This window comes from Fukomys damarensis, unplaced genomic scaffold, assembly GCF_012274545.1.
Source record: "Fukomys damarensis isolate Sample0158 unplaced genomic scaffold, DMR_v1.0_HiC HiC_scaffold_23, whole genome shotgun sequence".
Classification (NCBI taxonomy): domain Eukaryota; kingdom Metazoa; phylum Chordata; class Mammalia; order Rodentia; family Bathyergidae; genus Fukomys; species Fukomys damarensis.
The window spans coordinates 35,706,109-35,717,248 of record NW_022900935.1 but is presented as its reverse complement, the minus strand read 5'-3'; the positions used below and the strand labels follow the sequence as shown (position 1 = coordinate 35,717,248).

Below are 11,140 nucleotides of genomic sequence, written 5' to 3'. Positions count from 1 at the left end.
AAAAAAAAAAAAAAAAAAAAAAAAAAGAGGAGGAAGGGCTGAGTGAAAGCTCTCCAGGAAGAGCTAGTTTCTGCTTCCTCTCTGCTCATGCACAGTGTGTAGCCATGGAGGGCTGCAGTTACTCTTTGAGAGAATCTGCTCTGGGGGTATGGTTGATGCATGCTCTACCATGTGTGTTCAGATCACTGCTGGTTTCCCCTGGAATGCTCCCAGCCAGCCACTGAGCTCAGCATAGTATAGGAGCTGGGCCATTCCTGAGGCACAGGACCTCCGGGGGCCCTCCCTGCTGGCCTGGCTGAGACTTAGAAGACTCAGAAGCTCTTCCTACTCTGTCCACCTTCCTTCAACTCTCCTCTCACACGTGTCAGCCCCACATCATGGTCTGGGGGCTCCCTGCCTCTTCCTGCTCTCCTCCTTTATCGTTCGCACAAGCTTCTCTAGTAACTGTCTCCCACATCTAATTAGATGCTCACAGACAGTGATTCTGTTGGCTCAAATCAAATATGTATCTTTAGGAAAATAGGTCAATGCTATGGTCTCACCATGCAACCAAGTACTACAGAGCAGTGAAAACGAGTGCACTAGAGACGCAGGTATCAACATGGAAGTATCTCAGAAACGAAATGTGGGCTAGGTGTGATGTCACATACTGTAATCCCACCTGCTAGGAGGCTGAGGGTTTGAAAGGAGAGGTCAGTCTGGGCAACTTAGGGGAACGCTTCTTCAAATAACAAATAAAAAGGGTTGGGGATTTAGCTCGGTGCTTTCTGGATTCAAGCCCCAATACTGCCAAGAACATCAGTGACAAAAAACATAATGTTGAGCAACAACAAAAACGTTGTGGAGTGACACATACAGTATACAACATTTATATAAATTTTAAACAAAGTGAATGGATAAAGAAATCTCAACAGGTGACTGGATAAGGAGAATGTGGTGTATACCCACAATCAAATATTATTCAGCTAGGCCGGGCATGGAGGTGCATGCCTATAATCCCAGCATTCGGGAGGCTGAGGCAGGAGGATTGCTGTGAGTTCGAGACCAGCCTGGGCTACATAGTGAGTTCCAGGTCAGTCTCAACTACATAGTGAGACCCTGTGTCAAGAAAAAAAAAAACGAAAACAAAAACAAACAAACAAAAACACCCCCCAAAAGAATATTATTCAGCCATAAGAAGAATGAAATCACACCATTTGCAGGAAAGTGGATGGAACCTAAGACCATCATGCTGAATGAAATAATCCAGGCTCAGAAAATTAAATATTATATTATTCTTTTATATGAGAAACCTAAAATGTAAATAAGCGAGTTTAAAAAATAAGTCAGACAATGTAGTACATCATTCATAGACGCACATACATGTGTAACGGAAGTATGAAGACACAGCAGGGAATGATAAATGCCAAAGTCAGGCAAAGTTACCACCGGGGAGAGAAAGAGAGATGTAGACATTTTATACTGTAAGTTGTGTGATTGGTACGTAGATGTTCACTGTACCTGTGCTTTTTATATGCCTGAAGTAGTAACTATTAAATCATATACATATGAGAATACACATAACTCATATACAACAAATCACTTCTAGTGAAAAATAAAATGACTTAAAATTGACTATGGGAAAATTTTGGATATGGGTTGTCACATGCCAGCAGCTGAGTCTTAGCCTGTTGTGGCTTTTACTTTTCAACAACTGTTTATTTTTGCACTCATTTCTAGTCTGTCTCTGACCCTCACTGGACCACCAGCTCTGAGAAAGAAGGCTCTCGTCTCTTTATTTCTGAATCCCCAGTGACTACGACGGCGGCAAGAGAGCAATGTGTGTTTCTGATGTCCTTAATAATCAGGGGATGAGAAAATGGGGCCCTGGGAAGAGAGACAGCGGGTAGAGCAGATGGCACAGCATACGTAGCGGTGTTTTCAGTACAGCCACGAAGGCAGAGGTTCTGGTGTGTGCAGAGCTGCTGAATTTGGGTGAGAGGTCTGTTGTGGGGTAGTTGACAGGCCAGGTCTGGTGGCCAGATGTGTTTCGGTTCCTGTTACTGTGCTAGCCACTGTGTTATATGCTACGTGTTTGTTTTTTAATCTTTACAACCTGGCAAGTTTGAACATTATCACTTCTTGCTACAGATAAGAAAGCTGATGTTTAGCAAATTTGAGAGCATCCAGAGCCAAGCACCTTCTGATCAGCAGAGCCAAAAGTACTTGGCTCACAGGGAGCCCTGGATGCAGGTACAGTGTCTGCGATACAAGGCAGGCCGTGGCTCTGCAGGGAGGCTGTGTGTGCATTTATTAATGTTCTCCTTCAGTCAGTGTCCTGCATTCCTGAGACCACTGGCTCAGGCTGTACTAGAGCACAGTCAGAGGGAATGGATGAGGCCATCTTCAGGGAGCCCGGGCCAGCAGGGGATGCAAGGGTTGCTGCTGGGTGACACTGTTCCTAATAGTTGGAGGCCAGGGGGTGATGCTAGCACAGAGAAGGGGCACCGCCCGCTGGGGTGGTGTCCAGGCTTCCAGGAAAAAGCCCTCAAGTTCAATGTCAGTAATAGCAGGGAAGGGGAGAGAGGAGGGTGTGTGGTGGGAGAGGAAGGTGTCTCTAAGAAAAAACAGCCTCTCCCAGGCCTGCAGATGAGAGTAAAAGGAGAGGGCTTCACTCTGAATGCCCCCTTCACCTGCCATCCAGGGTTTCTGGTCACCTACCCCGAGCCTTCTTCTCCTCAGACAGTGTACCTCTTCTGTGTTAGCCCAGGTCTCCCAAGAAGTAGCAGGAAAGACAGGATTAAGCATGAAAAAATCGGTAGGGTAAATGCCTGTGGGAGACAATGTGAAGGACGCCCAGGGAGGCTGTGAAGCTGTAGGTCTGGTCCCCTGTGAAGGACAGAGGGAGGGAAGATGCACCTGGCATCCTAAAGAATTCCTGAGGACGTGCTGGGCAGTGCTGACCCAGAGTTGCCCAGGACTGGGATCCTGTGTCTCCAGGAATGGGCCTTCTTCAGTGTCCCACTCAGCTCCTACAGGGTCTGGGAGTTTCCGGGGGCGCACATGGTGCAGAGTTGGTGTCTTGGCCCCATTCTCTGTTGCTGGGACGTGAAACCTAACGCCTGCATCTCAAAGAGGAGAGGTTTATCTTGGCTCATGGTTATGGCCACGATAGCCTGGCCCCAAGGCAGAAATGGCATGGAAGAGGGGCTGGGTGGAGGGAAATCTGCACACAGCATGGTGGCCAGGAAGCAGAGAGAGGGAGGGAGGAGCCAGGTAGGGAGATGCGGCCTTCAGGGTTGTGCCCCAGTGACCCCACCCCAAATAAGCCCCACCTCCTGACAGCACTTCTAGCCCTGAACTCCTTCCAAGATGAATCCACTGGGGGGTACAGGGCCCCCATGATCCAGTCACCCTCGAAATGCCTCACCTGTGAACACACAATCGGGGACCATCCTAAATCCACACCATAACAGTTGGAGCTGAATTTCAGAGAGCAGTGGTTAGGACCATTGGTCAATTATGCTCCCCAAGATTGGACATCTAAGAGGCATATTCTTGCAGCTTCCATATTCCCCTTGGTTTCTTAGCTATAAAAAGTGGCTTCACTGGACACCATGCACTTATTTAGTCCCAGCACTGGGGAGGCTGAGGCAGGAAGATGACCTGAGCCTAGTAGTTGAAGACCAGCCTGAGCAGTGTTGATATATTCTGTCTCAAAGAAAATAAAATTGAATTGAAAAGTCTGAGCTTTGGCTTCAGCTCCTATTTGCAGACCAAGTTGGTGGGGGCCAGTGGTTAGTAGCATAGCTTGTGAGCAACCCCGTCTCTGCCATGTTTTAGCAGGCACTCAGGCGAGTTACTTAATACCCAGTTTCCTTGTCTGGATGCGTGGATAACAACACGCCCCGATCTTGCATGGCTATTGTAGGATTAAATGACTTAAGACACATGGCAAGTGATTTCAGTATCTAATTGTAATTAAAATACACAGTAAGTGTGTTTGGTCTCTCAGTGTCATGGTATCCAGCCTTACTTTAGTGGAGCGGGTTTGATGTAGGGACCATTTCAGTCCATCGCCTCAATAGGCCTGCACTGGAAAGCAAAAGCTCTGTATCTTGCCATGGCCTCTGCTCTGTGCACCTGCACGTGAACTTCACACCACCTTTCTACAAAGCTGCTCCTGCCCCTCAAGCTGGGTTCAGCCTCCTCCCCAGTCCTGCAGCCTCCTCCCCAGTCCTGCAGCCTCCCTGCCCATGGGACTTTTCACCACCATCCCTTGCCTATTTTGCTCTTAGGTCACTTGTGATAACCTGAGTTTCCGTGGAAGTGAACACAAGGTCCTGTACTGCTGTCCCTTCACGGCTGCACCATGGCTGAGCCCACCTGGCAAGGGCCACTTTGTGGAGTTATACAGGACATCTGCCTTAGGGGGGATCCTGTCCAGCTCACCAAGACGGGTACCACTGGGCTGCACCTACCCAGAGGCAGGTCCTTTCTTACCTGGTAAAGGTGCCATGTCGGCGAAAGCACCTCTGGTTTTAGCGGGCGTGTGAAGCCAGACCTCCCGCTGTTGGCTGCTCCTTCCATGTGCTGCTGGAAAGGCCATGTTTGATCCCTTCTGAGACACAGAGGGCTTGAATTTCTATTTTCCTAAGGTTCTCTTCTTCCCTGACAGTCAAGGTTTCATGGTTTGGGCACTGTGAGTGGTGAGAACAAGGGCCACCCTGCATGGGGTTCAGAAGCATCACACCCTTCCCTGGGCTCGGGCCAGGCTTGCCCTGACCAGGTCAGTCCTTGCCTCCTGCATGGAGTCTGCCAGACCAGGTCAAATCCACCACATGGGCTTGTGTGTTATACTTTATTTGGTTCTCATAGATTTCTTCCTTTTGGTCTCACAACAACCTAGTGCCGTGGGTCTCTTACACTTGAGGGAAAAGGCTTGAGTACAAACAGGCAGTAGAATTCTTTCACACCTTCTGTTTGTTGCTTACAATTTTTCTCTGCATTGCATGAGTTTCTGTCCCCACTTGGAATATAAGAACCGCAAGGACAGGGTCACATTTCCATCTTGTTCCACTTCTTCCACTCACCCTATGCACACAGTAGATGCCATCCAAATGCCATCGGAATATACAAGCCAACATCCTGGGGATGCAGTCACCTCCTGTGTGAAGTCCCATGACAGCCTGGGTCTGTGCAAATCCAGACCACTGCGTGTGCACAGCAGTGCTCATGCCATGTCATACACACACACACACACACACACACACACACACACACACACACACGCTGGTGTGCTGCTTTAAGAAAGCATCCCTGGGTAGACAGAAAGGGCTATCCTGGGTGGGCCTGCTGGGTGATTATAGCATGCTGGTCAGAGTGGCTTCCTCATTTCTGCTCTGCGTCCTTTTCTATGTTTTCCAATTCACCTCCTCCACCTCCCAGGCTCTGCACCTCCCACCACTGGTATCTGATCCTTTTTGAGCCTTCTGTATGCTTGCAGGACTTGGGACTAATGAGCTCATCATCCCACCCCTCTCCCGTGTTGCTTCCTAACTTCGAGGCTTTTGCTCTTCCTCTCTGAGTCCCAACTTACAGATAATTGTGTGAGCAGCACCACAGCCTTCTGGGTCTCTGATTCCTTGTGGAGACACAAGGGCAAGGATGCGTACAGACTCACATCTATTGGTGGGGCTGGGGACTTTCACAAGACCCATGTTCACTGGGCCAAGGGCACATGTGCATTTGTGCCTGTGGGACAGCATATCATTTACATGCAAACTCCTTCATGTCTTCCATGCAAGATGTGGCCAGACCCACAGGAGCACGCACAGAGACCACTGGGTGTGCACATGATGTTTTTTGTATGATACTCTCTATGTGGGTGCACACACCTCTTAGAGTGTGGGTTCCTATGTCTGCAAGCACAGCTCCTGGTGCCCTGTACATGAAGACTCATGCATAGCCTTGCAAGGGCCAGGGAGACAGCATGAGCCTTTCTCCCCACGGTGCCACCCTCCAACAGATGCCACCCCAGCTACTAGCTTTTCACAGACAGAGGCTGCACCTTCTTCATGGGGCCAGCTCTTCCTTTGTCCAGTTGTCTGGCCTGAGGATGGTGCCAGAATGTGCTGTTCAAGATTCCCTGGCTCCTTGTACAATGGCGTGTCACCTCCACACTCAGCCACTCCTCCCGTCAGGCGGGCTCCGCTCTCAGTGGGGAAGGCACTAAGGCTCAAGGTAATTAAATCTCTCTCTTTTGCTTCAGCAGCATTGATCTGTGCGGGGACACACTCTGACTCCAAAGGAACAAAGCTTTTAATTTCTCGGCTGGAGCACAATGTTCTTAGACTTGTTTCATATCTGAGTCATTGCACATGGAACTCAGAACATACATTCTCATCCCCAGAGCAGGGTGTGGCTCACAGAAGCACTTCAGTATCATTTCATCTGAGTCTCACAATCATCCTATGGGGCAGGCAGTACCTGAACTGCGCCCATTTTACAGACATGGGAGCTGCAGTTTACCGTAACTGGCTTGCTACTCGTGCCTCTTGAGTTTCTGTTTTGTAAATTCTCACAACAGCATTTGGATGTGTCTGTTTTCAGCCCTGTTGTACAGAGGAGGAAACAGATCACAACCTTGGTATATAGTCTGGTTCACTCTATGCCATGTGAAGTTACAAGGAAGTGATACAGGCAATTTGTCTTCTGGGTAAAACTAAAGCGATGCTGTCTTTTTTTCCCAAAGGGAGTAGAAGTTTGTCTTTTGCTGCATGAAGTCCAAAAGGAGAGGTCCTTGATGACCAGCAGCTCTCATTTTGAGGGTGACTGGGAAATGCAGATCCTTCCACCTGTGGGTCCACACTGCCAGTAAAACCCTAAGACACTATGCCCATTTGTGATGGCCACCGAAGGGGACAGGGCCTGGGTTCCATGTGTGGTTTCAAGGGCCAGACCTGCAAGAGAAGAATGTGACTTCCACCCATTCTCTGATGCCTGAGTCAGAGTCCCACGGGCACAAGTAACTGCATGCTGGGAGCAGAGGGTAGAAACAGTGGCTCAGGGGCCGTTCGGGTCTGCAGAGCTTCCTGCTTCTCCTCCTGGATCCTCGTCTCACCACTGAGACCAAACAGATGATGTCCACACACCACTGATTCCACTCTTGAGAGGCTTTATCCAGCACAAACTGTCTTCATTCAGAAGGAACTTTCCTTGTGCCATTTTTAACCAGATTTTTCAAGCTTTGAGGACACCTCAGGGATATCCTGAGCCTCCAAATCACTGCTGCTGATTGAGATGGCTTAGAATTGTGGGAATCTGAACTGGAGATTCTTGGGATATAGAAGAGATCTCAGGTTAATGCGGGCCCTTATCCTGGCACTGTAGGAAGAAAACAGCACAAGTAATGGGATAACAGCATGACTGGAAATGCTCCACGGCTCCTCAGAATGAGGAAGGAAATATTTGTAATTGTCAGAGGCATGGTAGAGCTGGCGAAAGAATATGAAATCAGTTACATAAATTGTGTGCTATATGTCAAAGTTCTATTTGTCTTGAGACAGAGTGAAAATCAGCGCATTTCTCATCAAGACAGGAAATAAAAACAGAGAAAAACCCAGGAGCCTTTTGGAGTAGCTCAACCACAAAGAGTCCAACCCCTGCACCAATGCTCTCTGGGACTCTTGTCCCATCAGTCAGCTCCACACTTGGTGGTTTTCCCTCTGTAGATGTGCGACTTTCTGACTCTCGTTTAGCTTTTATTGGCTTGGCTAAGGATGGTTCTTTGTGATACATGAAAACAACTTCAGAACACATTCTTCTCTTGCTTTCCCCTTGACAGTCCCTGAATAGCACTGGCCTTCCAAATCCTCCATCTCTTGTCTTTCTCCTTTCATATACATCCCTGCCTTTTCCTTTTTTTTTCTTTTATTGAGTTTATTGGTACATTTTAGGTATACAGTACAGTTACAATCATTATTGGGATCTTGTACCCTTACATGACAGGTGGTCTTGGTTCTCATTTTTCCCCTTGTCCCTGCCCTCCCTTCACCCCCTCTTCCCCTCCCCATTTACAAACTCCCTGCCTTTTCCTTACTTCTGTTTCAAGAGAATGAACACGAAGCTGGGCATGGTGTCATGTGGCTGTAATTCCAGCACTTTGGGAGGCTGAAGCAGGAGGATTGACAGTTCAAGATCAGCCTGGGCAATGTGGTGACTTAGCAAGATCCTGTGTGTGGCGGGGGGAGAAAACAAAAAAGAAAAAAAAATGCACTAGCACAAGAGTCACCCTTAGTAGGAGATAAAACTGGGATTCAGAGTAGTTGCTTGCAGTTTTTTTTATCATAAGCTTCTACCAACAATTAAAAACTGCATTATCCAGTTCCAGTCTATAAACTCTTTTTTTTCCTTTTTGTAGTGTTAGAGATCAAATCCTGGGTCTCACACATGTAAGGAAAGTGTTTTAGTGCTTAGGTACACTCCCAGGTCCACATTTTATTTTTAGAAAATTGCATAACTTACTTCTGTGCTAACATTTTATATCTAAAATGTACACGTGGGCTGGGGATGTAGCTCAGTGTCACAGCATCTGCCTGGCAAGCACAAGGTCCTGAGTTGGGTCCTAGGTACCAAAACAACAACAGCGACAAACAGAACAACATACACAAATGGATCCATTTTAAGTTCATGAGATAAAAGCAAGCCTTAAATAACAAAGACTAATGAAACATAAATGCTTGTTCACATTAAAATAGTTTTTGAAAACCTTAGCTTAACGCTTTCTGAAATAATCATTCAAAGGTCTAATCCAAAATTCAGTTTATACCAGAGACTGAATTTAATTATTGTCATAGATATAAGAGATTATCAATAGCTAGTTTCACCACATAAAAGGTCAGGGATAACCGGTGATCCTCCATCTGGTACAGAGGTTTTCATTATCTCCTCTCAACACTAGGACTTCAGATAATGTAACGTGTCACTGCCTTACCTGGGCACACATCATTTACAGAAAAAGAAAAAAATCTGCAAAATGTTGAAAGGCCAAAATTGAATGAGAGTTCCCAGGGTGGCTGATCTGCACTGGGGGCCTGAACACTTTCCTCCGGCTCTCTTATGGAGAAGAAGGTAGAGTACTGGTGAGGACAGCAGCATCCCCATCTGCATATTGGATCTTAGTAAACCTTAATAGTATTTAAATTTAAATATATGTACAGAGGGCTAGTACATTTCTCAAAGACCCCATGAGTCATAACACATAAAGTCTGTGTAGATCAACTTCACTTTAGCCCGGACTGCTGTTCAGCACCACGGACAGCTACACAGGTGCCTCGTGGACGGGATTTTTAAAAATCTGGTTTGGCACATACTTGATACTTATGAGATCGAATTAAAACAGCATAGTACGCGTTCAATATTTTTTCCTCCCTTCCTTCCCTCTTCCCTCCTTTCTTGTTCAACCTTCTGCCAAGTGAAGGAAAGGAGATGGGAATTCAGAGCAGATGTTTTGACCAGAAACACAAACAATGCAATTCTAGAAACATTTTTAAGCAGACTGTTTCTGATGCTTTTCTTTCCGAAGACCACACTCCACTTAGAGAAAGGCTGCATGCACATGGAGTTCATATCCTATTGTACTGTAGATGATGTGGCCCCCTCCCTGCTCTGTCCCACATAGTGCATCTGCACACCTGATACGTCCTGGTAATGCCAATTTCTTCACCTGACAGGGAGGCCTCTCTCTACCCTCCAGATGTGGCCCAGAGTTCCTGACATAAAGCGGTGTGTAGTCCTAGACTGCGTGCCCCCATCTATGTCCTCTGCTCAGAGGAGGTGTTGGGCACTCCACCCGATTTGTGTTTGCGGTTGCTTTAACCACAAAATTCCTGTGCCCGCAAAATCTCTGACACCCCTCCTTTTGAGATGGAGAGTAATTATGCTCTTAAACCTACACCAGGCAGAGTGCTGCAAAAAGAATGGATTGCCATGGATGATTGAACAGCATCCTAGTGATGTCCTTTGTGATGTTAGGTAATAAAGGATTGATATTGCTCCCCACCCACTTGGCCTCTTGTCCTGGGGGAAGCCAGATGCCAGTCTTAAGGATACACAGGGAATGGCTGAGGTGTTCTGTATGGCGTGTGTGTATGTGATTCAGGAAACTTCAACCTGGGCTGGGGCCTGGACTCGGGAAGTGAGCCATCCATGCTGGGCACTCACCCTCCCACCATCCAACTCAACACCTGTTGTTTTCCCCTTTCAAATATGGGGCTGTACTTGTTTTTTGACTCTTCCCTAGAAAGGAGATTTTACAAAGAGATTTAAATTTTAACTTAATTTTAGCTTAATGTTTAAGTTAGTTAAAAAGCTAAAAACATAAAACTGGATATATGTTTTCAAAAATAGAATAGTCAGGAGAAGGGCGAGAGAAACCAAGGCCTCTGCCAATACCTAATGGCTAAGTCCTCTTGTGCACTGAGCCTTCTGCCCTGCAGAGCTCTCAGATGTTCAGCCCTAGCCCAAAGCTGACAGCAAGATGGTAAGAGACCAGGCTGCTCCTGGGTTTCTGACTCTCGGAGACTAGGGGATAACAGAGTGTTTGTGGTTTTGAGCTTTCTACTTATTTGTTATGCAGCACAAGTGAAATGTTAGTATTCAAAGTTCTGGCTTTAATTGTTGCCTTCTTGAGTTTTTCAAGCAAATGATTTCTGGGTTCATCTTCTGATTTGGTCCTAAACCTCTATCATTAATTTTCTTATTCAGAGCTCAGTTTCTTTGTCTAAAACCATATCAGTTGCCATACATCGCACATTTACTCCATTCCAGGCATGGTTTGTACATACGTGATCTTACCACTCACTGCTACCAACACATGAAGTGACTGTGTCATTGTCCCCACACAGTGGCTAGCCTGGGGCTCAGAGAGGTTAAAAACATGCACCCACATTAATATCTAAGCTATGATAAGTCCTGCAAGCCACATGTTCTAAGCACTCTGCTTCCTGTAGTTTTGATGCAAGAACCTTTCGTTTACTGATATGTTTCTGGGTAGGGCAAACTGAGGCTCAGATTCTATACTGACCAACCGATCACTGCTTCCTCTTCTCCGAGTGGGGAAGACGACTTGTCTCAGTAGGCTCTGTGAGGACAGGAGCCA

General features: G+C 46.9%; 1 pseudogene; it reads right to left on the bottom strand.

Annotated features, from left to right (window-relative positions):
• The window catches only part of LOC104852710, a 10,791-nt pseudogene extending 6,293 nt beyond the window's left edge, over positions 1–4,498 (bottom strand).
• Positions 4,499–11,140: the final 6,642 nt, after the last annotated feature.